Source organism: Galendromus occidentalis, unplaced genomic scaffold, assembly GCF_000255335.2.
Source record: "Galendromus occidentalis unplaced genomic scaffold, Mocc_1.1 scf7180000077464, whole genome shotgun sequence".
NCBI classification, from domain to species: Eukaryota; Metazoa; Arthropoda; class Arachnida; order Mesostigmata; family Phytoseiidae; genus Galendromus; species Galendromus occidentalis.
In genome coordinates, this window is record NW_003805452.1 from 406,922 (window position 1) to 431,569 (window position 24,648).

Here is a 24,648-nt window from a genome sequence, read left to right on the forward strand (position 1 = left end):
CCCAAGCGCAGATTCCTCACTTCGGGTCTCTCCTTTTCGTGGGAGTTTAGGCGGATGATAAGGCATGATCAATGCGGATTCTAGTGGTCGAGAATCAATATGGCACCGGAAACTCTAGTCGAGGTCCCTTAGGGGTTCCTGTGTGATAGTCGATGAAATTTCGGAGCGAGCCGACGAGCCTTCTCAAATCGGAGGAGGAGTTCTCCATCTCTGCGGATGGACATCGACGCTCACTCGAACTAGATTTTCTTCTGCCTTGCGTCTGGCTCCTGCGGAGCATCGTCTTCGAACTTTTCCCAGCGGGCAACTTGTCGCTGTTTCGAAGCTGCCGCTCTCCCATGGCTACCAACTGGACTTCGGCTGGATAGCTTCTATTCAGTGACAAATCCGTCGCCGATTCCTCACCCGTTCGCTCGCCCGCTCGCTCGATCGCGAACGGGTCTAGCAGATGGCCGGCTAGCGGAGGAGGAGAGAAGCGGCTGAATTAGAGTATCGCTCATCCTGTCGCTCACTTATCATTGCGATCCGGGAGCTAGTAGCAATTGCTTTGGTCATCCAATCTGGTTCGTCTTCCCCTTTTAGCTTCCCTCTTCCTGCGATTCCTCCCGACTGCTCGAGAGCGAAAGCAGAAGCTAGTTGACAGCTTCCGGCAAATCGTATTCTTATCTCGGAGCTCAAGTCACGATTCCTTAAAGAAAGCGAAAGAAAAAGCAAGCAGCAGCAGTAGTGTTCATCTCTCGGGGAGCGAGAGTGGTGGGTGTGCGGGAGGGTCGGCGTCGGGAACACTGCTCGGAATGAAGGCTTCATTTTCTGTCGGTGGTTTCGTGTGGGTATTGACAGTTGTCGACGAACCGCGATAGCGGAGACCACCTCCTCGTCCCGCCGAGTTCATGTCTCCTCTTTGTCTCCCCCCTCGGCAGCTCCACCTCCCTTCACGACGATGTGCTGGAGCACCGAGTAGATGGAAATGAGCTGGGGAAGGAAGAGGAAGATCCGACCGAAATAGGCTCAGCCCCAATCTGTTATGAGCACCAATTGATCCAGCGACCAGTTGTTCCATTAAACCGACGAGGATTCGACTGATTCGAGACCGGCACAGGAAGAAGGAAGGAGCCGACGAGATTCACATTTAAGGAGAGCGTCATCCAGGTTTATCTCTCCAAGTCACACCGAGCGCTTCGCAGAGTGATCTGTGTACGAGCGATACTGCATCGAACAGATCGCGCAAGACGTAGGGCGAAATTCGTCTCTAATTCAGAGGGAATGACTCGATGTCTGCTGAAAATAGTAACCAGATCCTACTTTGCTTCCGAAGCTATCGCTAATTGTCTTTCCATGTTCTGTTCCAGGTGAGTCGCGGATGAATGTCTTCGGGAGAACTCTGATCTGAAAGCCACCGACCTCGAAGAGAGAAGAGAGGTTCAAATTCGAAAGGATGAATGTACTCAGAAAGCGGTACTCAACGCGAGATCGAGCTCAACTCGGGTTGGGAGGAGAAGCTGTGGGCGAGCATTTTAAAACTCCCCCCATGGAACCGTGTTCCTTCCTAGTACACAGTTAGCAGCAAACGAAACAGAAACAGTAAGTGGAGCGGAGGGGTCGCAGCAGCGGCGGACCCGTTTTAGTCGGAGAACACACTTCGTGAGAAACGGGAGCAGAATAAGGAATAGATAGATTTCCCTGAAGAGTTCCGTCTGCTCACACTGGCAGCAAGAGCGGCTATAATGTCGACGACGACGGGAGCGAAGGGAAGTTCGGGTCGACGGAGCACATTTTCGAGTTCATCCGTCAGCATAACTTCTTCTAAGTCCCCTCTCGTCTTCGCGTCAATGCGAAGAGCGACGCATCTTTTCGGGGTTTACGCTCGGAGTCCGATCATGGCTCGGTTCCGAAGTCTCGGAAAAATATGTCCTGAATCCGGGTTATCTCCTGGAAGGACCCAAGGATTCGCTCGCAGGATACTCCGTCGTCAATTCTTTGCGTTTTCGAAAAATTCTATAACGGACCGTGATGAGGGCAAGCGCTATTCTATCCAATGTGGGTAAGCCTCGGGGGAATGGTACGCTAGCGATGCAAGAACAGCGGAGACAATCGGCCGGATATATGCGCGAAGGCGAACGCTCAGTCAGTCGAGCGGGAAGCACCCTGCCGGAGCCGGATCTTGCGCTCTTGGTGTTGTCAGCTGACGGAAGAGTTTGAGCCCGAAGAGGAGAACCAGGGCGAGGGGTGGGGAGGGCCAGGTTGTCGCTAATCTCTGGGGTAGCAACCCTTTGAGCGAAGAAAGGAAAGCCTTCATCCGATTTTGTTTGAAAAGATTCCGCGGGGCTCCCGCTTGTGGATCTCCACCCTCCCCCGGCTTGTTTAATGTCTTTGTCAGGGCGTCCGATCGTCTGTCTGTCTGCCTGCCCGCCTGCCTGCCAGGCTGCGTATCGGAACTCAAAAATTCCCGAGTCGATCCACTTCATTCGCGAGTCTGATGCGCGGAGCTCCTTGCGTCTTCTTATTTCGCTCCTTCCGTCGTGTCTTGTTGAGTTCGTCGGCACCCGGGCTCGCTTACGGCTCGCTGACGGCGGCATTCGAATCAGCAACAAAGAAGACTGAGTTCCGACAAAACGTCTCAGAGAGGGAAAAACAAAGAGGATGGTGCTTGTGTTCTGAGAAGGTACGTTTGAAAACTGTCTCTTCCGCTGCAACTTCTTTCCATCGGGTCGGGTTCTCCTCGTGCTTTTATCGAAAGAGAGATTTCCACTGACATGAGTGTAATTCGTCGTCGGGTTCTCCCGCATGAGAATAATGCTGATGAAGGAGCGGATATAAAAATCGAGTGGCTCGACTAAATATAGCATTGATTCCCCAACGAGGTGTTGAGCCGCCGGATCTAAGCAAGCAAGAATCTCAAGGATCTCGATCTCCCGCCGAAGGCCTGGAACGCATCGAGCGCCTTTCGGGGAACCACTCTCGACGGGGGAGCGGCGAACTGGGTACCGCGGCACCGGCGGCACGGAGAATTCAGCAAAGGGAATCGATTATTGAGCGTCATTCTCCGGCATCTTCATCGTTTCCGGGGGTCAGAGGGGTTACGGATCGCGTGTGAGCTATTCCCCAGGCTGGACATAAATACATTCGGGAGATCCTTGCCACCGGATAAGCGATCGAGAGCCTGGAAAATGCTTCGGGATGTAGATTTCCGCTAACGACTGACGTATCGAGAGGAATTCGGAGGTAACGAGGCTCGTGTCTGCGAGAATCTTGGAATCAAGCTCAGGGATTCCACTAAAGCCACCTGTCATCATCTTTCTCCTTTTGATTTCGTCCGAATCGCGAGCCTTCCCGCTCAGGGCTCTCAGCTAGCCACCACGGAAACCGCAGATGCGCGAGAAAGTTCGACCAGGGTCCGCAAAGCAGAAAAGCGAAGTCGCACATTCGTGTGGCTGACTACGCGGGAACGTGTCGAAATTGCTCTGTGTTCGTCGACCATGACGCTATTTCCGGAGTCCACAGCTTCGCATCTGATTTCGCATTCGGCAGAAGTGCTATGGGAGAGACGGTCCCTTATCAGAGAGACCGGAGACTAAGCGGCCGTCGCGAACAAGATTGAATGAGGGTAGAGCAAAGCAAAGAGCCAAGTCGGGAAAAAAATTGTGAACTCGTAGGACGGATCCCTTGGCCCTAGAAATATCAATAGAGAGAGATGCGTCGACTTCGAACAAGCAAGTCGATCTCCTGACCCGCCTAGAGAGTCGGAACTGAGGAAGGCGGCTCCAACGAGCACTCCACTCTCTGAGGCCTAGAGGAGACTGGCTGGAGATCCTCGAAAACTCAGTGGTTTCTCCTAATGATCAGCAACGGCAGGATATCAATCCCTCCTCGGCTGGTTTTCCCTTCAAAGGTTTTCTCTTCTCGAAATATTTTTCCTTCGGCTCTCTTTCTTCCCACTGCCGAAGTTGCTCTCCCTTCAGAAGCAGAGTCTGGGTCTTTTCCGGTGTCTGTTCCTTGTGTGAAGTGCAATGATGCTCAACGATGATCTCTGCGGCTCATCATCATCCGAGCGAAAGCAGACGCCACCATCATCCGCATCACCAGAAGCTTTGCCCTCGTTTTCCGCTTGTGCTCTACTTCCGCAAGTCTTTTCCCAAATGTTTTTCTCCCCTCATCTCATGTTCCTCACAATCTTCGCGATTATCCCCGTGTCTCTCTGGCCGTATCCTACATGGATTCGTCTGGAGTCTAATGCGGGAAATTCGAAGCCGGCTTTCCCTCTCGTTCATAATATGTGTCTCTCCCCTGTATCACATTTCCGTGGTCTCCACCGAAGGCGCACAGAACAGGATTCCGATTAATGGATCGGATCCGACCGAACCTGCTGGGAGCCGGGCGACGATTCAACGCAGAAGACGAAAACAGTGCTCGACATGAATGTCCGTCGAATCGAGCATACGAATGAGGACTTACAGTAAGAAAGAAATGGTAACGACCACGGACGATATGATGACGCGGTCGATATTAAATCAAGCCCATTGAAGCGCATGACGATTCGAAGAATAACGATCCGGCGAACTGAGACTACGTTAGATAACTTGAAACAACAGTCCCAAAGGAAGATTGGGCTCTTTCTTCCAATGTTGGGGATTTTCGGAGTCTGGTTCCTATTCCCTTCGGACGATTCGTATCCCGAGCCCGCGTATCTTCGCAACCTCGTCCTACGCACTCCCTGAGCAAACACACATTTGTGTGCGCCGGGCTTCTTTCGCCGCACTGCTTTCGTCCTCGTGTATGAACCTACGCTATCGCGCCGCACGGTGACTCGTCCGGTTTCAGATTCAGGTCTTAGAACGACGGTGTTCCCTCTGGCCGAAAGCGTGATCGTGCTCCTATGGAAAACGCAGCATTTCGGCGGGAGCCGAGAGAGTGTTTGACCTTGTGAGAACAATTTCTGCGCGGTATCCCACGCGGTGTCGGGGAGCAGTATAAGCTTCTGATGATGAGGACGGCGACAGCGACGCCAGCTCCTTGTAGGCAATAAGCGCGATTGCCGGCAACGGCTGGCTTCACTCGTTTTTGTGTTTGCCTTCGTTTCCATCAGCTGCAAGTTGCGACAAAGTGAGCTGCTGGATTTCGGGGAAAAACAGCGAAACGGCAGGAGCTTTAGTCAAATTGCGAAGGATTCAGAGACTAGTGGATATCCATTTTCCCATTCTCAATTACTTCGTTCAACTCTCCTCGCGGCGCCGCCGGCGGAGGCGTGTTCGCGAAGGCGAAACGCGTTGCTCGGTTTTTCTATCAGTTGTCCGCCTTCGTCGTCGCCGAGCCGTGCTCTGAGAAGGGGTGGAAGGCATCTTTCAATCCAGCTGAGTTCCTCCCGAATAGCGAATGGAGAGCAGAGCAATACCAGATAGACACAGAAAGGAAGAAAAACGAAATCGCAACATTAGATGGCGTCCCTTATTGTGCATCCGCTGACGTCGTCCTTGTTCACCATTCCCATGTTCGAACATCCGCAAGGATTGCACATCCTGGAAGAATAAACTCGCTATCCGGAACATTGGATCAGGGAGAATGGATTATTTCCCCGATTGAATCTTCTAATTCATCGAGTGAAGTCGAGTCGGATTCCTCGTCTCGCCGGTCGCCTGCGAACGGAGCAGCGGCGTAAGAAATAATAAATTGGATAAAGTCCACCATTGCGAGTGAATACAAAGAGCACAGAGACACCGGGGCGTTCGGCCTGAACCGAACTTGGGACATCGTCGGAATACATCGAGCGGTTTTGGCAGTCACTGGAGCTCATCCCCACAATCATCTCTGTCACCTAGCCATCGATGGCGCCGTGTCTCCCATTTTTCCTTCGCCCCCATCCTGATCTCTGACAGCAGGTTCATAGGCCTCATCAAGCAGCACCCGCATGCTCACGTGTTGGCTCACCCGCTTGTCTGCTCGCCCACCCGCCCGCTTGCTTGCTCCCGGCATTGGACGAGCGACGACGACGTCGTCCCGACAGTGAGCCGATAGCATCAGACCTTTTTGCTTATCCGATATTAGAATGCTCAGTCGTGCACTGCCGCCAGTTTTCTTCGGTGCCTGCTCGTCTCGCCGATGTGGTCACATTACATCATCGCGATTGATCGAATCTGATGGTCTCCGGAGACGTAGGTACCTAACTTCGCTTGCTCGTGCACTGCATATCACTTGGTGAGCTGACGAGGCTCATGTTGCTCGTTGTTGATGGGCTTTTTTTCGCAGCCGTCGACGGATTCACGTGTTTACCGAGTCTGGAAAAGATCGCGGGACCTCATCCCTGGGACCCGACATCCTCAACACTGTCCGCTTAGTCGCAGCTCCGGATAATCGGATCATTCACTAAATCGGATCGCACTCTGAGCCTCCCGATCTGTTGTTTTCGGCGCGTACCGAGCCAGCGCAGTCCACTCGATACAGTTCCATGTGCGGATCTCTAAGCCGAGACGCGCCGCTCGAAATGATCTCGGGCCAACACGCAGCACGGAGATTCTGATACTCGCTGGGTATCACCCCGCGAACTCCGTCGGCGATAGAGACGGTTCCCGCAGAGTGAGGGAGCGGGCTTACGCGGGGCTTGCATGCGTTTGAAAGCGTCATGGGCGATAATAGGACTAATTATCATTGGCACAAGGAACGCTCCCTGACGAGATCAGCGCGATATATTTATGTATGCGTGAAGACATCTGATGCTAGATTGATAGGGGTTCAGGGAGTTGGTGGTAGCCCGTCGACGACGGGCACTTAATTAAGGTCTTTCTGGGTCCATTTAGCACCGTGATCGGTCTAGCGGAGGCGAGCATGAGAGAATTGCTCTCCTCCCGACTCGATAGACCTCGTTTTCTCACTCACTCAGTAACTCATGAACTGATGGAGTTCTCGGCTGAGGGAGATCAGAGACATTGGTGTATCGAAAGAGATTGCCCGGTGGTGAGAAGTCACAGCACAGATTGTGGGCTCCGAATCCGGTATGAGGGTGAGGAAAAGGAGGGACCGACTCACTATCTATCGCCTTATGTTTCATCATGGCAACTCGTCGTCCTCCGACTAGAGGCGCTCCTCAGACCTCCTTGTCGGAAGCTCCGGTTCGCTCGGATGCTCGTTGGCTCTTTTGTGCATGAGTCAGACTCGTACCGGTACGGGAGCCAAGGAGAACGGAAATCTGGCGAAACATAAGCTGGAACGCGAGGGAGCAAAACGCAGTCGCGCCAGTACTTCGCCTCGAAACTGATGAACGCTCTGAAGGCGCGCCCTGCCGCTCGGTGTGGCCGTCGTCGTACAATGAGATGGAACTCCATTAATATGAAAGGGTCGGCTTTTTTTGGAAGCTTGCCTGCTTGCTCGACCGCCGCGTCTGTCGCTGACAGAAGGGGCAGGCATGGTGGGAGCAGTTATATTTTCAGTGAGATTTCTCCAGCACGCGTCATCAGCCTCGCGTCGACAGCGAAGATTCCTGAGCTTAAGAATTAAAATCGTTTTCCTCCGCTCGCATCGTTCGGAAAGAGGGTCCGAGCTCTGATCGGCAACTAGCATGCCCATGAGGGATGAGAACCTCTTTTTCGAGGGAGGGCAGATCGTCTCGTCGCATCGTTCAAGTCTGTGCAAATTCTCCCACCTTATGGAAATTCATTCTGGACCTTCTCGGACTTCGGCTCGGTCTCCGAGACTCTTCTCATTTTTGGAACGAAATAATATATACAGTGACAATGCGTCCGTGGCTCGAACCAAGGAGATACGGGGAATCTCCCGAACTCAGAAGGAATGCTACCCTTCCCCATTCAGGAATTGAAGGACGAGGAAGGTTGTGGGAATGACGGGTGGGGGCTGTCGTTGCGGAGGAGTCGAGTCGTAGTTGAAATTGGAAGGGAGACGGAGGAATAAGGCCATAAGAGGAAGCGTCAATTCTCCGAGTTTGGAAAAGAGTGCGCGACAAGGGGATGAAGGAGAAGAATAAGGAGGAGTACGACGCGGGGCCGGACACCGATGATCGACTCCTGCGAAGCTCGGAGCACAGGGCTCAGGAAAACCTGCTCTCAGGAAGTGTTTATCAAGATAAAGACCGGAGAAAAGGATAGGGGAAGCTTGCTAAGGAGGAACGGAGTAAGGAGAACGTGGAGGGGAAATAAGAGAAGAGAATGGATAGAGACAAGAGCTCGCTGCCGCTGTATAGTGAACACCCGTCAAGTATATACACGTCGTCGACGATGCCCACAACGGAAGGAAACGAAACGTCAGATTGCATGACGCCTACGTCGTTATCAGTATCTATCTTGTTGTTCCGTTCTCCTGATAGAGTCACGCGCTAAGTTAGAGGGGAACCATCGACTTTGTATTTCGGGGAGAATCGACCGACACGTAGAAAATTATTCCAAAAATGTCGTCCCGAATAGTCGGTTCGATACGGTGACTCGAAACAAACCTATTACCGCTCAAAATTCGAGAATGATCGAACGATGTGAGCAAAAAAAAATACTTCCCAGACGCGCGAGTCGGAACTCTCGCTTGGAGCGCGACTGCGTAGGCCTGTAAATGAAACTCAACATCGAACGAATGGGGTTCCAATCGGAGTTCGAAAAAAGACGGGGTTGGGGCAACGGGAACAAGAGGAAGTGACGGGGAAAGAGACCCATGTAGCGGAGAGAGACAGGAGCACGAGAAGCCAGGGAAGGAGAACGAAGAAGGAAGCGGAACCGAACACGGAGTCCAGTCATGATGAATCGTTTACGAAACATTAGCTCCTCTACCGCAGCGAGCCAAACAGGCAGACCGAGCAGACAAGGCGACCACCCGCCCGCCGCTCGCGCGTCGCGCTGGCCCGTCAACCGGAGACGAGAATAGAGCCAACCGAGCGACCAACTGACGCGAAAGATTCCAACCAACCATGCGAAGTATGCCTTGTTTCATCTTCCGACTCGCGACCACCGAGAGCGAGTGGATGAGAAGAGAAAAACAGCAGAAGGAATCGACCACAATGAATCATCGTTCCGGTTGCGCCCGGCGCTGCCGTGACGCTACACTTCATCGTCGTATTCGTTCGTAGATCATCGTCCGTTCGTTTTTCAATGACTCCTCTCTTCTCGCCGAACTCCTTGCTGTCTCCAAGTAGGTCGCGCTCTGGACTGGCGTGCCTCAGGGAGCGCCACATTCTCGGCACCCTCTACTGCCCGCGAAAAAAATTTTGCATTCACGTTCTTGCTGATCTTGTGTTCCGTCCCGCGATCCCTCAGCGCTGCTTACGTTCACGGCAGCTAGGTCTTTGCAGAACGCGCTCTGTTTCTTTGTGTGATTGTGAGTCAATTCGTGCGATGTTAGCCAATCAATCAAGAAGCGCTCTAATCATCGAGCTTAGTAGCCTTCCCATTTGTGAGTAGTCGGAGCGCGATCGACTTTGATAATTCGCAGAGCACTCCCCTCTGATCTATATGTACAGTGGTCGATGGCTGAACAATCTACTCCGAATCGGCGTGGTCGCGTTGAGTGCTTCCTGTTCCGAAGCGGAACTGTGCCGATACTACCCCTACGGGAGCTGCGACAAGCGGCGGCGAAAGATAAACTTTGACCGATCTTTCTCCCGGAGTGCGTATCGGAGGGTAGGCATAGGAATCGGACCTCAGTTCCGCCCCGATACCGTCGTCGGGGTCCCCGCGTGGATTTTCCCATTGGTCGCGACGGAGAACATCCGATGGAAGTTTTCTAGAGCTTGGAGAATTTCTCGAGTAGCCTTAAAAACGAGCGCTCGTCTTCGGTGCTCCTCTGAAATTCGAATCGAGGAAAATGGGCTCCCAACCGGCATACTACCGATGTTCGAGGAAAAATTGGAGTCACCGCTCATCGTTAGTCTGCGCTTTAGATAAAGCCACTGAACTCCCCGAGCTCGGCGGACCTTCCTCAAAAGGAGTTTGATGATGGTGATGATGCGGAACTGGCGCAAAGCAACTACTTCTGGTGGAGCGTCTCGCTAAAAAAAAACTGTCCTCGCCGCTGCTCCTATTTCAAGTTTTTCGCAGCAGCGCAGCTGGCACTGGCGCAGAAAGCGGCGGAAAGTTGAGAGGAAACCGGTCAGCCGACGAGCGGATTGTTATCTCGAAAGGAAAACACGCTAAGAAAAACAGACCATTGGAAGGAAAGGACTTTATACGAGGAGCAAATGCGGGTGGCTTTCGACAAAGATTGCGTGGCCTTGATGGGAGTGCTCGGGACGGAAAAACGAGATTGAGGATAGTTCTCGAACGGAGGGGTTCCAGACGGGGAGAGAGAGGGCCGACGTCGAGGCGGACGGAGAGCGAAACTGGAAAAGGACATTATTATCGCTGTACTGACTGGAAACACGGACGAGCAAACGAACAGTTTCCGTTCCAACTAGGAACGCTGGCTCGGAGAACGGTCATCGTGTCCCACTCGTTCCCGATTGGCGGCGGTCGTCACTCGGAACGAGAGCCCGGGCTGATGATGACAGTGATGCCATAGGCTACGATGAGTTGGCGGGAAACTCGTCTTCGACGCTGTCGTCATCATTTTCGACTGGCCTAGCGACCGCACTTCGTTTCATTCCTCTGTTATTCAGAGAGGCCGGAAAATGGCGACGGAGCGCAATTCCACGTCACGGTCGGGCGTGCGGACGGTATGAGAATTCAGAAGATGATCGTCAGTGAGAGTGAAGGCCGGAGCCGCGAGGAGGAGCATCGAGGGCGGAGAGGAGGGGGAATCGAAGAAAAAAAAGCCGGGAGACTCGATATGTGACTATGAGCGTGTCTAAGTGACGATAAAATGTCATCGGCAAATGGAACGAGGAAAGCATCGCCCGCTCCGGGAGAAGCATCGGCATAGAAATATCATTATTTCGCATCATTTAGCTTCGTCGAAGAACCACCATTGTAGCCGGTCGACTACGACGGAGACCGCCCGTGAAGCGAGCCCCGCGAAGACCACATGCGTGTCGTGGGAGCTCTGGAGTGTGGAAACATCACCATGAATGAACCATCCCCCGATGCAGCCTGGTATCGATATAAAGGAACTATTTCCTGGACTTTGCCCCAGGACTGATTCTGTCCCTGGAATCCGTCTCATCGGGAATGGATGATACGGCCTGACAACGGCCTACTGCTCCGACAGGATGCTCCACCGTTACGGTTTCCGTCCCTGGCCGGAGAGAGGCCGCGTGCTGGTCGCATCATTTTGTGTGCTGCCCCCGCGAGTTTTTTCGTTCGCTCCCGAGCACATTTCCTCTAGCCTCCCGTGGCGACTTCGGCGAGTTAGGGAGTGAGCAATGTGTTCTATTCTCTGCTTCCCGGGTGAGCTAAATAAAGCGCCAAGCACCAGACGACCGCGTCAGCAGTCGTCATAGAGAAGCCGGGAGGAATCACCTGACCGCCAGTTTGGGAGATCAGCTCTCGTGATGACGTGAGCTGTTCCTTCCTTGAGAATAATTCTCCGTCGATCGGAGGTCGAATCGGTCGAGCCCTAGCACTAGACGCCAATAGAAGCTCTTTTCCGACCCGTCGTCGCTGCTGCCGTTTCCGTCGCGATGGCTAACAAGAGAGAGTCGAGCGATCTTGTTATCGGCTTATCTCCATCATCAAAATATCTAACAACGAGATGTCAGTCGAACGGATTTCTCCAATTTGTGTTTCTCTGAACGGAGGAGACTAATTGTTCGGATCCTGTCGGAGAAAGGGGACCAGCGGTCCAATCGACGCCACGACGGGAGTGTCGAGTCACCAAACCTTCTCGGCTGGTGTCTTGTCCACAGTGGAAGGACAGCCTGCGTTCCCGCGCTCTCACTCACCCACTCTTTCAATCATTTTCCCGAGAGGGGAAACAAGACCGGAATTAAGTTGGTGATTCTGAATCCCCGGAGCCCGGCAACGCAAAATGTCAATTTCGGCGCTGGAATATTTTTCCCCACCAGGAAGTTGGACTTTCCGAGAATTAATCGAATCAGTCGCTCGGAGTCTCCTGACATCAGGTGATTACTTTCGCGGAAGGAATCGAACTCGGAATTCCAGACTCGTTCCACAAAAGAAAATTACAAACGATCGGAGCGACGCGCTCTGAGCGAATCAACGAAGGACCTTTGTCTCCTCACTCCTCAAGACAGTCAGTCGGTCGGTCGGTCGGTCGTGATCTGATATATCCCGGGAAGCGTGGAGGGAAAATTTCGTGCTCCCGACCGCTTCCGAGATCGAAGTGTGTAGTTTCGATCTGATGGAAACGTGTGTCGTTGTTCAAACGTCGCCACGGGTCGCTACCTTCCATTAGGATTCCCCGACCGGAGCCTTTGTATTTCCCTCGTTTATTCGTTTACGGAAAAAAGGCAAGCATCGATTTTCGAATGGAGTCCCCGCCGTTCCTTTCCCGATCGTTGTTTCGTTAATGTTAACGACGTATCGGATGCCGCTCCTGTCGACGCCCCCCCCTTCCCCGCCTCCCCCACCCACACGCCCCGTCAAAGCGTCGACCCGACCCCTTATCTGAGTTCTCCCCCCTCGGAACTACCTCTTCTCTTCGCGCAGCGGAACGCCCCCCCGCAAAGGCGCCTATCATGCGTGGCTTGTTCCCTTCTGCTGTTTTTCTGTTGCGTCATTGTTTCCCTGTCTCTGTCGAATTTCCCGACTCCGTGGTAGAAGCTGTCCGCGGGTCTCGATGGTCGTGCGATCGGGCGGACGTCTTCGGCGTTTCCCTCTCTGTTTTTCGTTCGATTCTCGTATCGAACAGATCGGTTATGGATTCAGATGACTTATGACCGACCGACGTTCGCGCCGACAGCGGCGACTGCCGAGCCCGTCACCGAGAGGACGGCCCGCGGAAGCAGAGGCATTAGCGCCGCCAGAGCAGTTCAGGGCCGATCCGGGGGGACTCCATGTACGTCGGTCGGCCCGGCGGTTGGTCGGTCGGTCGCTGCAGCACTCCGTCAGGAAGACTCTATTTACAGCATCGGATGGTCGTGAATTTCTTCTAGTCACCCCTCCTATGCTGGACGACCCGAAATTTCCAATGACTGAAAGCAACCTGATGTTATGCCACAAAAGTCGCTCCACCTGCGTGATACTCTGCGTGAGCACAAGCCTTTGCGGGAGCTGCTTGAGAGGATGGATTCTGGCACTCCTCGAAGATGGATGCGGGGATTTTTCCCAAAGGAGGAGAATGCAGATGAATGCTATAAGCGGGAACGCAATGGATCATTGCTCTTATCCGACCGCTCCGCAATGTGCATGCGCTTCTGCAAGACGCTCAAACCAATAAATTGCAGATTTGATCTCGGTCGTGCCCGAGTACTAATTCGATCGACAACCTCAAGGGGAGGTCGTTTGAACGAATCGATCGAGTATGAATAATGTAGAAGCCAAAGCGACGGCGGATATTATATCTTTGGACCGAGGGATTCCGGTCGAAGGCATCCAGCCGTCACAAAAGCGACCTCCCAAAGGTCTTGTGCCATCTTTCCTCACCTGATTCATCGTTTTGCCCCTCGGCGGTTTCGAGCGGACATAATCCTCGTTCCCAGACGAGCGCTCCCTCGATTGAGCATGACGGCAAAGAGTTCGCTATATAATCGCGGATGGAAATACCGTACTCATCATCGCGGCGTAAAGCAGCCTAGGATGACAGTTTCCGGCCAGGGGAAATACTGCCCTGAGTGAGACACACGGGTCCCTCGCGTTCTCACCCCTACGTCAGATTGGGTATCAGGATCCATAAGGATTCCCGTTTCCCGCGACGCAACGTCTAACACTAGCCAGGCGACCGGCAGGGGCGGAGAGCTCTTCCACACAGTCTTGTGAACTGAAACTTAAAAAAAATTTTGCGAGTCAAGGGCGAACTCTCATTCGGATGACCGCTCTACACGTGGGCTCATCCGAGCGTGCTCGCTCACGGATTCGCCCGCTCTTCAGAGGCATCGCGGTCGGTGAGGAAATTCTTCCATGCACTCGGGAGCTCCAAACTGTCACAGCGACCTCGAATACAGACTTCTGCGGCTGCATAGCTTCTGAACATCCGACCTAACTCCCGAAGTGGCCGACCGGTCGGCGCGCGATGCGTAACGCAACCGCGCGCCTGGGTGACGGCACGACTGCAAGGGAGGTCCCGGGTTCGATTCGCGAGCCCGGTCGACGATGATTGCTCTTTTTGAGGGAAAAGGCTCCCCAGTCGATCAGCGGAAAACCGTTCGCGAGCGGCCGGACATAGGTACATGCTTGCCTGTAAAACTCTGGCTCCCGATGTCCATGTGCAGGGGAAACGGAAAGAATTAGAGGAAAAAGAACGCGGATACCTCGCGAAAGGGGGGCGGGAAGGAGAACCTCGTTGAGGGACGGCTTCAGCTTGGTCACGCGAGTACGGCGGGGGTTGTCGCACGGCGCAGATCGCCGACATGCCTCTTGCTCCGTCTCTTCGAGGTGCCACGTTTCACGGCGTCGCGTAGGCACTGCTTCCCGGGGCCGAGTAAAACTGCATCACGTGGAAGCACTACAGAAATAACGGCAAGCTTGAGAGCCGGTGTGAGCTGATTGAGCCTCGATTGCGCAGTTTAGGTACCACAATGTTGCGAGCATCGCCTCGACCGACTGCGTAGGGAAAACCCAACGAAAGCCCGGCTAGCGAATCGTCGGCGTCGATTGAATCTGATGACCTGCCGTGGTATCGATCGCTCGGTGAGACGTTTGTTTGAGCTCGCGGCCTGGCTGCCTTGCAGGTTGGCTGCTTGGTGGCGGAGGGACAACAATATCGGTTTCCTGAAGCTCCGGGCGACGTGACAAGATTACAGGTCGGATCCGTAACTTTTCGAGAGCGCGTTCAGCCCCGCTCCTTCTGGATTGAGTTGCTGATGGAGCGGCGCCTGTCAATCCTACGTCAAGTTCGTCGGTCGATCAATGACCACGCTGGGGCTTCGGGGATTCTGCTTCCGGCTTCCAGGAATTTCGAATTTCCCGACTCTGACGTGTCGCATAGTCAGTTGGATTTTTCATCGGACTCTCGTCTGGAAACCTCCTCCGCTGATGACCACAGGTGGGGGGCAGACCAGAGGGGGAACTCGAGTCCCTCAAGCATAGGAGCCGGTCAGAGCCCCGAGTCTGACTTCGGATTGAGTGGAAAAGTTTTATCCCTAACGATGATGATCTCCGGGAGCGGAATTTGAGTTGCGGAAATCCCGACGAAACCGCACAGCGGCCTCGTCTCGTCACTGAAGACTTTGTTCAGACAACGAGACAGAATTTTCCATCAAGTTGGACGGCCGAGCGGACCGGCGATGGAGCTTTGGGAGTGTCTACATACAAAAACGGGAGCCCCGAGCTAAATTCTTCGCTGAGCAAAGTTTGTGTCGGCGGAGTTCTTCTTCTAGACCGCATTGCTCTGGCTGCGAAGATTGCCACGACCAGCGCTGGTTCCACTGTAATTTCCGACAGAGGAACGAGAGACAAGAGAGAAAAACGTCCGGCAGCTCTGAGAAGGAATTCGCGTCAGCGGAGACTACTCGCGGAACGAGACCAAGAGCATTCAACGTGTGAAGACGTATTTTCGGTACCGCTGAGGAAAATATCTCAAGTTTGATATTCATACGGATTAGGCGTCGCAGTTCATGAGCGCGAGTCGATCTTTGTCTTCGGCACCCCCATTAGCACTCGCTCAGCCACGCACCCAGACGAGCGGTCGGTCAGTCGCTCCTGAGTCACTATCTCTCGCGGAACGCCAAGAGGATTTGGGACACCCTGGGGACGAGCCCGGGCCGCGGCGCGTGCCGTTCGGCTGAAACTTTGAGAGACAATTTACATTTTGTATTCGATTTGAGAATTCCACGCGAATCAGGTTTGAGTTTTGCCGCTCGCAGCGCACCGTGGAGCTCTCATCGTCGAGTGCGTACAAGCTGAACCGATGACCCAAAATTCGAATGGAGCGTTGGTGCTCGGCTGCCCTCGGCGAATGCAATCAGTGCAATCACGTACGCTGCCGGAGCTCGCGCTAAGCCGAGTACAGAGCACACACTTGGAATGAATGAGGAACTACGGTCACGAAAGAGCGTTGGTGGTCATCATCGCGACAAATTCATGCGGCTTTGCGATCGACAATGAGCACGGGGCGAATTCACGAAAAACGGTCCGAGAGCCAGAATGACGTGCCGCCGTGTCGGTTGGTTCCGGACGAGATGCTCCCTGAGCGCGGAATTCCAGGAACAGAGGATGTTCTCTCAGAGCTCAGGTCCAAGAAACTTTAGGCAACGTTTCGGAGCGATGTCCCAGCGAGGTATTGTATTAAAAGTTCACAGAGCTTCTTGTGTTCCTTGAACTCGAGCTAGTTGCGTCTCGTTTAATAATTGGCAGGGCAGAGCTCGTTGTTTCACACGCTCGCTGCCTCATACGGGGCCGTCCTTTCCGAAGCTTTCTTCAGCCGAGCGGCGAGCAGGTGGTGCCGGATTTGATTCCTTTGAGTCAAAGAGACAGTAATCTCGGGCTCTTGCAAGCCAACTTGACAGTCCATTCAGGCGAGCTACGCTCTCAGCCGCCTAATGGTCATAGGTTCTTGTCGTATCTTCGCAGTTGATGAACGATACGTATAGCATGTGAGGCTCCGCAGACTCGTGCCGCCTTCCGTGACGTATGGTTATGAGGCTTGTGTGCATCTGGACATGATAGCTTGCCCAATGAATCCACTCGAGACGGCGGACGGAGTTCTCATCCGTCCATCCGGATCATCCTACTGCCCACGCTCGTGTCAAGAAAATGAGTCTATCCGTAAGTAGAAGGCCCGCTCTGCGCTTAGCGTCAAAACGACTGACCGAGACCGGGATCGCGAGAGTCCCGTGGATCCCTCCCGTGCGATTTTCCTTTCGGTGCGCGTCTCGCATCTTTTCGCGGAGAGTAAGAGGGGGCGTGTGCGGGCCGGGGAACGATACTCACCGAGTCGTCCCTCTGCTAGCCGAAGCCTCGCGGGAGTTCCCAGACGGACTTGCACGGGGCAGTGGTAATTTATCTATAATGGTACTCTATGAATACCGATCGTCGAGATTCGACATGGATTTCTTATCGAAACGAGAGTCAATCAGGCTGCCGGAGAAAGTCCCGCCTCGCGAGTAAAAAGCTGAAACTTAACCAATTTGGAACTTCTGAGCAAGGGCGACGGTGGCGGCCGGTAAACGTTCCTACGACGAGGTCGATTGACGGAGGAACACGTTCAAGGCTTTGTATGTGGGAACCTTCATTGGAGGAGCTTCAATTACGTTCTCTAGAGATTCGCTCCTGATCCTAGCTTGTTTTCCGGATCGAAACCGCACGTCTCTCCGGAGCGTATCGGATCAGATGAGGGGGTTCGATGTTTTTCTTTTCCACATATACCCGGGGTATCATCCCGATGATCGAGTTCTCGACGACACGAATTATTTTCGAATGAGTTCTACGAGCGCCTTTGGCTTCGTGCCTTGCAGAATCGATAATGTTTGGTATTCAGGGCTATCGCCGCCGCCCGAAATTACAAAATACATAAACAGAACAAAACCCAGTCAGCGCGAATCACTGATGTGTGGGTTTGTCGAAGATATTACGTGACCAGGCCTTCGACCGACCGCTAGTCTGCTAGCTATCGCAATGTCGATGTTCGTAAAGGGACATTAGGACAGGCCTCTCCCCCCCTCCGTTAGCCTCCATCCTCCCACCACGGTCCCGCGCCCTCCCTACCGATAATGAATAGGAAGACGTGTCCGTTTCTGTATGCAGAGAATGGAATGGTCACGCGCTGGGCGTGAGGCGGCCGGGAACAGAGGCAGACCACGGTGTGACGGTCGAGCCGAGAAGAGCAGCCGAGGCGGGTCAATTAGAGAGGGAAGTGGAAATCGAGCAGAAATTCCTCCCGTCGACGACAAAATAAAAACAGCAATTCTTTCTTCATTCCATTCTATAGAAGGATCCGTTGACGCATTGGTTTTCGGGGTATGCTCTAGGCCGTTCCATTGGGCAACTTTGAATTGTTGGGACATCCGATAGAACAGCGCTTGGCTCGAGTGGCGACCAGATAAGCCAAGTATCCTGCCGTCGTTGGGGCTTCAAGTATCCGGTTGAACCGTTCGAACATCCCTTCCCAGGAGAATGGTGCGTTTCATTTGGGTTCGGAAGATTACATGCAAGGGAATTCACCCATGCAGAGGTCGGAAGCTTCGATGGACGAGAGCTGCTCACGTGGCTGATTGTGTGAATCCTGCGAGCGGAATTTCGTGACGCAGCGTGAGATTAGCCCTCGATTCGAATCCGTGGACCCTTTAGGGTCGATCGAGGGGCGATGAACGAATCTTAGATGCTTTGAAGAGAGACCCTCCGCGGGGGATTGATCTTATCGTTAGAGTAGATCATCAGATTCAAATGCTGGGTTGCCCGCCCTCACATCGTCGCAGCAGCGCAGCCTCGAATCGGGTCGTTGCCATTGATCTGGCGACAGAGCGAATTCTGGATACAGGACGAAATGAAGAATCCCTGTTCAATTTAATCCTCCGAGCAGGGCCGCTGAGCCTATCGTGCGAGCGCACCCAATCTCGTGAGCGATATTCCGTGATGATTGTCAACAGTATCAATATTTTGGCCCTGGATCAACCCACTCACGATTTGAGCTCTCCAATATCCCTGCTGCTCATGCGCGCTTGCAAAGGTTGATCAGTCGGTCTGGAGATTCCCCTGAAAATTCATTAGCTCCGTCGAGCCCCCCCCAGGAGACGCAGACTCTGGAGATCGGAATCGAGATACATAATCCGCAAGGCTCTGATCGTTCGCAAGGTCTTGCCCGAGATAGAATCAGCGTAGTATACTCGGAATTAGATGCCCCTCTTGTTGCTGACTGATGGGCGCATAAATGCGATGAGCTCCTCTCTCTCTCTCACACGTTTTCCCCTTCTCTCCTTCGAGGCCGCTATAGGCGTGAGAGGAGGAAAGATCCTGGCGTGAAGGACAGAAAAAGGGGAAAGCTTCGGCGTTTCTGCCCTAATTCTTTTATGACTAGTCGAAGCAGTCGTATTGCTCTCTCTCTGCTCGCGCCCGAGCGTAAGTGTACCCCGTGATACGCGACTGACGCTTCCCGGAGTGTTCCTGCATGCTTGAGCTGCCCTGGACGAACACATTTAAAGCACGTGGATGCGAGGGACAGTTGAGCAAATGGAGAGATGTGCAGAGAGCAGAGCCGGCCCTGAGTTGTCCGGCTCTTGCCGAGAATAAGGACCAGGAACCCCCAGAAAGAAAACTCATCTCGCGGCTCCCAATCGCGCGATTTCCGACGGGAGCGAGAATCACAGCTGTCCAAGGGTCCGGTGATATTCGCGTGACTCTTTTTCTTGTGAGATTTCGAATCACGCAACTAACTATAAGCTCGCTAGTGCCAGAGTACAACTCCGCAGAAAGAGCAAGATCTTTTACGAAGCAGACGCCCTGTCGTCGAGAGCGGAAGGTTGGGAGTCAATTATTCGAAAATGTCGGAGTGTTGGAGGAGCACTCCGTGAGTTATCGCAAAACAAGCCTCCCATGATTGAGTGAGGCTGCTCGTAAGCGTTCGGTCGATGCCGTCGCCGGATTGGTCAACACTGACCTTGTGGATATACGGGCATCTTTTTTTGTGGTCCGCGACTTGGGTTTTTCCCGAGTACTGTGGTGAAGCATGCAACAGAGCCTCTTGAAGGGCCCTTCGTCTCCGGCGGACCGTGGGAACGGTAATTACGTGCGGCTGGCAGACCGACGTCCACTCGGACACTGGGTCCAGGCTGACTGAGGGTGAGCAGGGCAAACAGGGAAAGCGAAGGAGAGCGCGAGTGGTAAGCGAATGGCTGAGAGTGGCGAAGGGATAGCGCCCCCGGTGCAGGCGCGGCGGTAGTCGAGGCGGTAGCGTCTCCATCACGGCGCGTCCCAGCGGGTGACGATCAATCTTAACCGCTGCCACGGCGCCGTTGCGGTCCCGCTGCTTTAGGTTCTGGGACCTCGACCAGTCCTTTCGAGGGTGGTTCCCTTCTGTATGGCCGAGTTCCAGTTCGGAGTTCAGACCCATTTCCAAACCCGTGACGAGAAGCTCCTTGGGGATTCTTATTTTTTTTCTCTCGTTTCCGAAGCTCCCCCGGACGCTCAATAAGTTCCCCCTCTTGAAAGAACAGGGACGGATCATCATCCGGGATTCTCGCTCCCGGATCGGACGAGTGCGGCATTTTCGATCGAGCTCACGGCATCGTAAGAGCCCTCTACTGTGTTTCGGCTCCGTCTACCGAAGCTGGCATCGAAACCGACCCGGAGTGCGGGAACTGTCCGGGAGACCGTATGTAGATGTAGGGTAGTCGTGCTGCCGGGCAGTTAGGACGAGGCGTTCTCATCCACTTTGCCCCATGTGTGCCCTCGAGCCGGAACCGTCTCCTTACAATGTATAGTACGACGAGTAGTGGACGGTAGTAAATGTTGTTGACATTCTGTTGTTCGGAGAGAGGAAACTCAATAGCAGTACCTCTAATTGGCAATTGGTTTCGCCAGCTTAACTGCCCACCGAGCCGGTCAGCCTACTATAGCTACCTTGCTCCACTTGCGACACAAGGCTATTGTCAGTTTACGCCGATGACGTCTACGGCGGCCAACAGGCTGATCAGGGGTTGGTTGGCACTCACTCGTTCGGAGTGAGCGAGGCTTTAAAATGAGCCCCTAGCGAGTTGACGCTTCTCGCTGGCGTCACATCGAGAGTGAGAGAAGGAAATTACGCCCAGATTGATCAGTGTGGAAGATTTTTTTTCCGCTCGGAACTCTGCTAAACTGGAAGGATGCGCAGTCGAGATCGCACTAATTCGTTTTTTTCGAATTTCAGGTGAGCAAAGAAATAATCGTTATCGACCGCATTCCTTTGGAGGAGATGAATATCATTCGCGAATGGATTCGCTGACTGTATCCCTGGAGACAGATGCGTACGCCGCAACGGGATGATACAGAGAGCTTGAGCTCGGGTCTCCGGTACGAATTTCCCATCCTATCCCGATTCCGGTGGACAGCGTTTTCGACGCTACGATCTCGATCAGATCAAAATAGAATGTTTCTCTGTGTACACATATAGCGGCGAGACGACGGTATCCATCACTATGCGTCGACCATTTTCCCGTAAGCACGAATGCTGGAATCCGGAATCCTTTTTGGTCAATGGATGGATTGATGGAAAAGACCAAGGGATCGGCAGAGTGAGCCATCGAGCGTCGGATAGATGAGCGATTGGAAAAGCAGCGACGATGGAAGGTATCAAAAGTTTCAAAAAAAAAGAGAGAGAGCCAAAGTTTCCTCGAATCCCTCGCGGCATCGGGAAGAGCGGTGGCGTGGCGTCCATGCTTCCCGCTCAGCGTTGGGAAAAGTTGAGAAGCTATCCCAGGGAGATCCCTCGTGCGAAGCCCTGGAACGGACGAGCCGCGTTTAGGGAGAGCGGGGCTCGGGGGAGAATGGCACAAGGATTCCGACGCGGAGGGCGCCGCAGGGAGACCGAATGAGATGAGCATCCCGGAGCTCTTCTCTCCGGTTTCCCCCAAATAAAGGTCAGCTGCCTCACCCATGGGCGTTGCTCCTCCATCACCATCGTTCCGTCAAGGATCAAGGAGGAAAAGAGGGAAAACAAGCTTCGCTTTGCCTGCAGCTTCGCCGTCGCCAATCGGCTGAAGATGCCTTTCTGGACAGTAAACGAGTAAGCGGTCAGAGTGGCAGCCCCGGATGGAATCATAGAGCGGAGCCTATGACGGGAAAAAAAAGTCAACGCAGCTTTCTGCCCTGGTCGATGATGTCGACGACGACGACGACGTATAGGAGGGAGATGAAGGGGGTAAGCCGTCCGAACGCTTTGGAGCGGCTTTCGTGCCGCTTCTGATCCATCCACTACTCATCTATCCGTTCTCCTCCCATCCATCCTTCTGCCCATTTTGCATCACAAAAGACTTAGCGCATACAAGCGAATCCTCGTTCGAGAGCTAGAGACGCATGGCGAGACGAATTGGTTCATTCTCTTTGTGACTGATATAGAGAACGGACTCGTCTAGAGTACTCGTCGAGCCGCAGAGGGGAAACGGGGAACCAATCCAAAGTTTATCAGGGTAGTCCCGAACGACCCTCGGGAAGTCGAGCACAAGGACGTGGAGAGCGGAGGACCAAGGGGAACTGACTGACTGGCTGACTGACTGTGAGTCTAAAGGTTCCGGAAAGAGGCTTCCCGAAAGAAAGAGGAGAGAATTCAGAAGAGCGACGCAGAAGACCGATGGGGTTTTGAAAAGAGACTAAACATGAGCTCACTCAGGGGGACAAACTGTCACGTGAAAGAATAGAACTCCGAGGGACCAACGGCGTCCGATAGGAATGGGAGGTAGCGTCCGTGGCGAAAAAGAGTCGGATCGCGATAGAATCGGATCGCTCTGCTGCGTACATACAAACTGGAAGACGGAAACACAACGGAAAAATCCTCGTCGAACGATGCTCCTCGCAGGCTTCGGGCGTCGTAGTGAACGACGGCTACGACGACGGCTGACAGACCCGACTCCTGTTTTCGTCTAATGGAAGCGGAGCTCTCCTAACAGAGCGAACGACGGCGCAACGAACGAGAGCTCTGAGAACAATGTTAGCTGAAGGCGGCGTAAGCAGCCACTTCAAAGGAGTTCGGTGCTAACTTTTCGAACAAAGTGCGAGCAAGAGCGTTGTAAACTTGCTCCCTCCGTTTTTGTCTTCGCCTCTCCGAGCGTCGCCGACGTTGCCGTTGAAGATCTCCCCTCTTCGGATATTAGTCAACAATGGGTATCTGAAACTTCGTCGCGCGTCAGAACAAGATTCCGGGATCCGAGTCATTGAATTAGGTATTTTTCGGCCTGTCCCTGCGCTGGCCCTTGATTTCCGGGACAGGTAGAATCGCGAGGGCTCTGTCGCAATGGACTCGCTGCTCGGGGACTCCCAGCGGAAGCTTCACGAAAGGAGTGTTGCAAGCTCTTCGATTCAATTGACCATATGGCATAGCACCCATTCATCCGGTGCCGCCTGGGATCAATGAGTCGGCGAGGGACTATCACTATGATTATAGAGATTTCTGGCTGGTGCAATCGTCGACGCCGTTCGGAGCGGACTAGAATTGATCGTCGTTCTCGCTCGCCGCCTCATTGCTACACAAATCGAATCCGGGCTGGATTCGGAACCCGCATTGCAGTGGACCTCCCTGTCGACCTCTGACGGGCTGTTTGGCAGCGAGTCCTCCTTGCAGATACGAGTCCGCATTCCCAAACTAATGGAATGATACCCTCCTGTACATAGGGAATCCTTGGAAAACTCAGGCAAGCGTATATATACGCTGTTAAATGAAGATCCGCGTTCCAGCTGCTCTCGCACGGGCTCCTTTGTCTTTGAACGAATCTGAAGTGATCGCCTAATCTTCGACCTTATTCCTTTCTATTGCCCTCACGCCGGTCTTATTCCTCTCGAAGAGTCCTTCCCTCTGTGCTAACAGCGGACAGCGCTCCGTGGAGTTCCATGGCCCCGGAGAAGGAGCAAAATGAGGAGGTTCTTCCTTGACGTCTTGTCCACATTTTCAGTCAGCTGGGATAATCCAGACAAATGGGCACTTGCTTCACTCGTCGATGACGCGTCTCTCCTGTCCCGCTGGTCCTCTTGTCCGAGTCGGATCTCTCAATCCACTGCTAATAAGCTTCGAGGAGACGGTAGAGGCGGGGACGTGCCGGGTAGCGGATTCCTGCAAAGCTCGCAGAACTCAGATGATTTCATCGGTCCCCTTGTGTGCTCCGGGCTCAACCCGAGTCGCATGGCGGCATTGTCTCTGTTTCGTTTGCCGGGGAGGAATATTCCCGAGCTCCTGCTCGTTCGAGGGCTAAATGGCGAAAGAATTGAGGAATAGCTTCAATATCTCCAACCGGAGCCCGATCGCATGCCAGCTCGCTATTAGTTCCGAGAACTGGCTCGATCGACGCCGCTTCTGCTGTTTATTATCTTCTCCTTCTTCCTTTTCCCGCTACTCGGGGAATAAACGCGGAGGATCCATCACTCAGCCAGCCGAGCAGAGCAACGCATGCAAAACCTCTCGGAAGAGGTGCGCTCTTCCGTCAACCGCCTGCCCCGCGCACCCTTCCGTTCATCCGCGCTCTTCTGTCTATAAGATAAAGAAATCATTCAATTTCCGCACCCGCTCCGGTCGCTTGTATTTAATATCCACCGCGAGACCGCCGCCGCCGCCACCACCACCACCATCAGCGAACTCTTCCCTCGTTCCGACGGCGCGACCCATGTTTTTTTCGTCGCTCCGTTTGCCGCTTCCTCGCGTCGTCCCCTTTTGTGTCTCGTTCACCGGAGGTGCTTCAACCCTGGCTCTGAGCTTCATCAACAACGACAACTCTGCGTCGATCGGCACCGTTTTCCGGCTATGCGGAGCGTGTCCTGGCTGCTCCCCGAACGCCTTCCGTCGACTATTTCCCTTAAAGACCCCGCGAGGAATCGCCGACTTCTTTAGCGCCTCGCGCAGACTCCCGCACTTTTCGTGTCGTCCGGAGCTCGATCCGATCGTTTATTCCACGCTGGTCGGGGAAGTGCTCCGATTCACACCTCGTCGGAATGATTCCCGCTCAGAAAGCTATCAAGAAAGAAAAATAAAAACGCTCAGTCCTGATTTCTACGTTCC

At 53.6% G+C, this 24,648-nt stretch overlaps 1 pseudogene; it reads left to right on the forward strand.

Moving 5' to 3' along the window:
- LOC100905486 (uncharacterized) overlaps nt 1–24,648 on the forward strand; it is a 225,782-nt pseudogene that overhangs the window by 143,266 nt on the left and 57,868 nt on the right.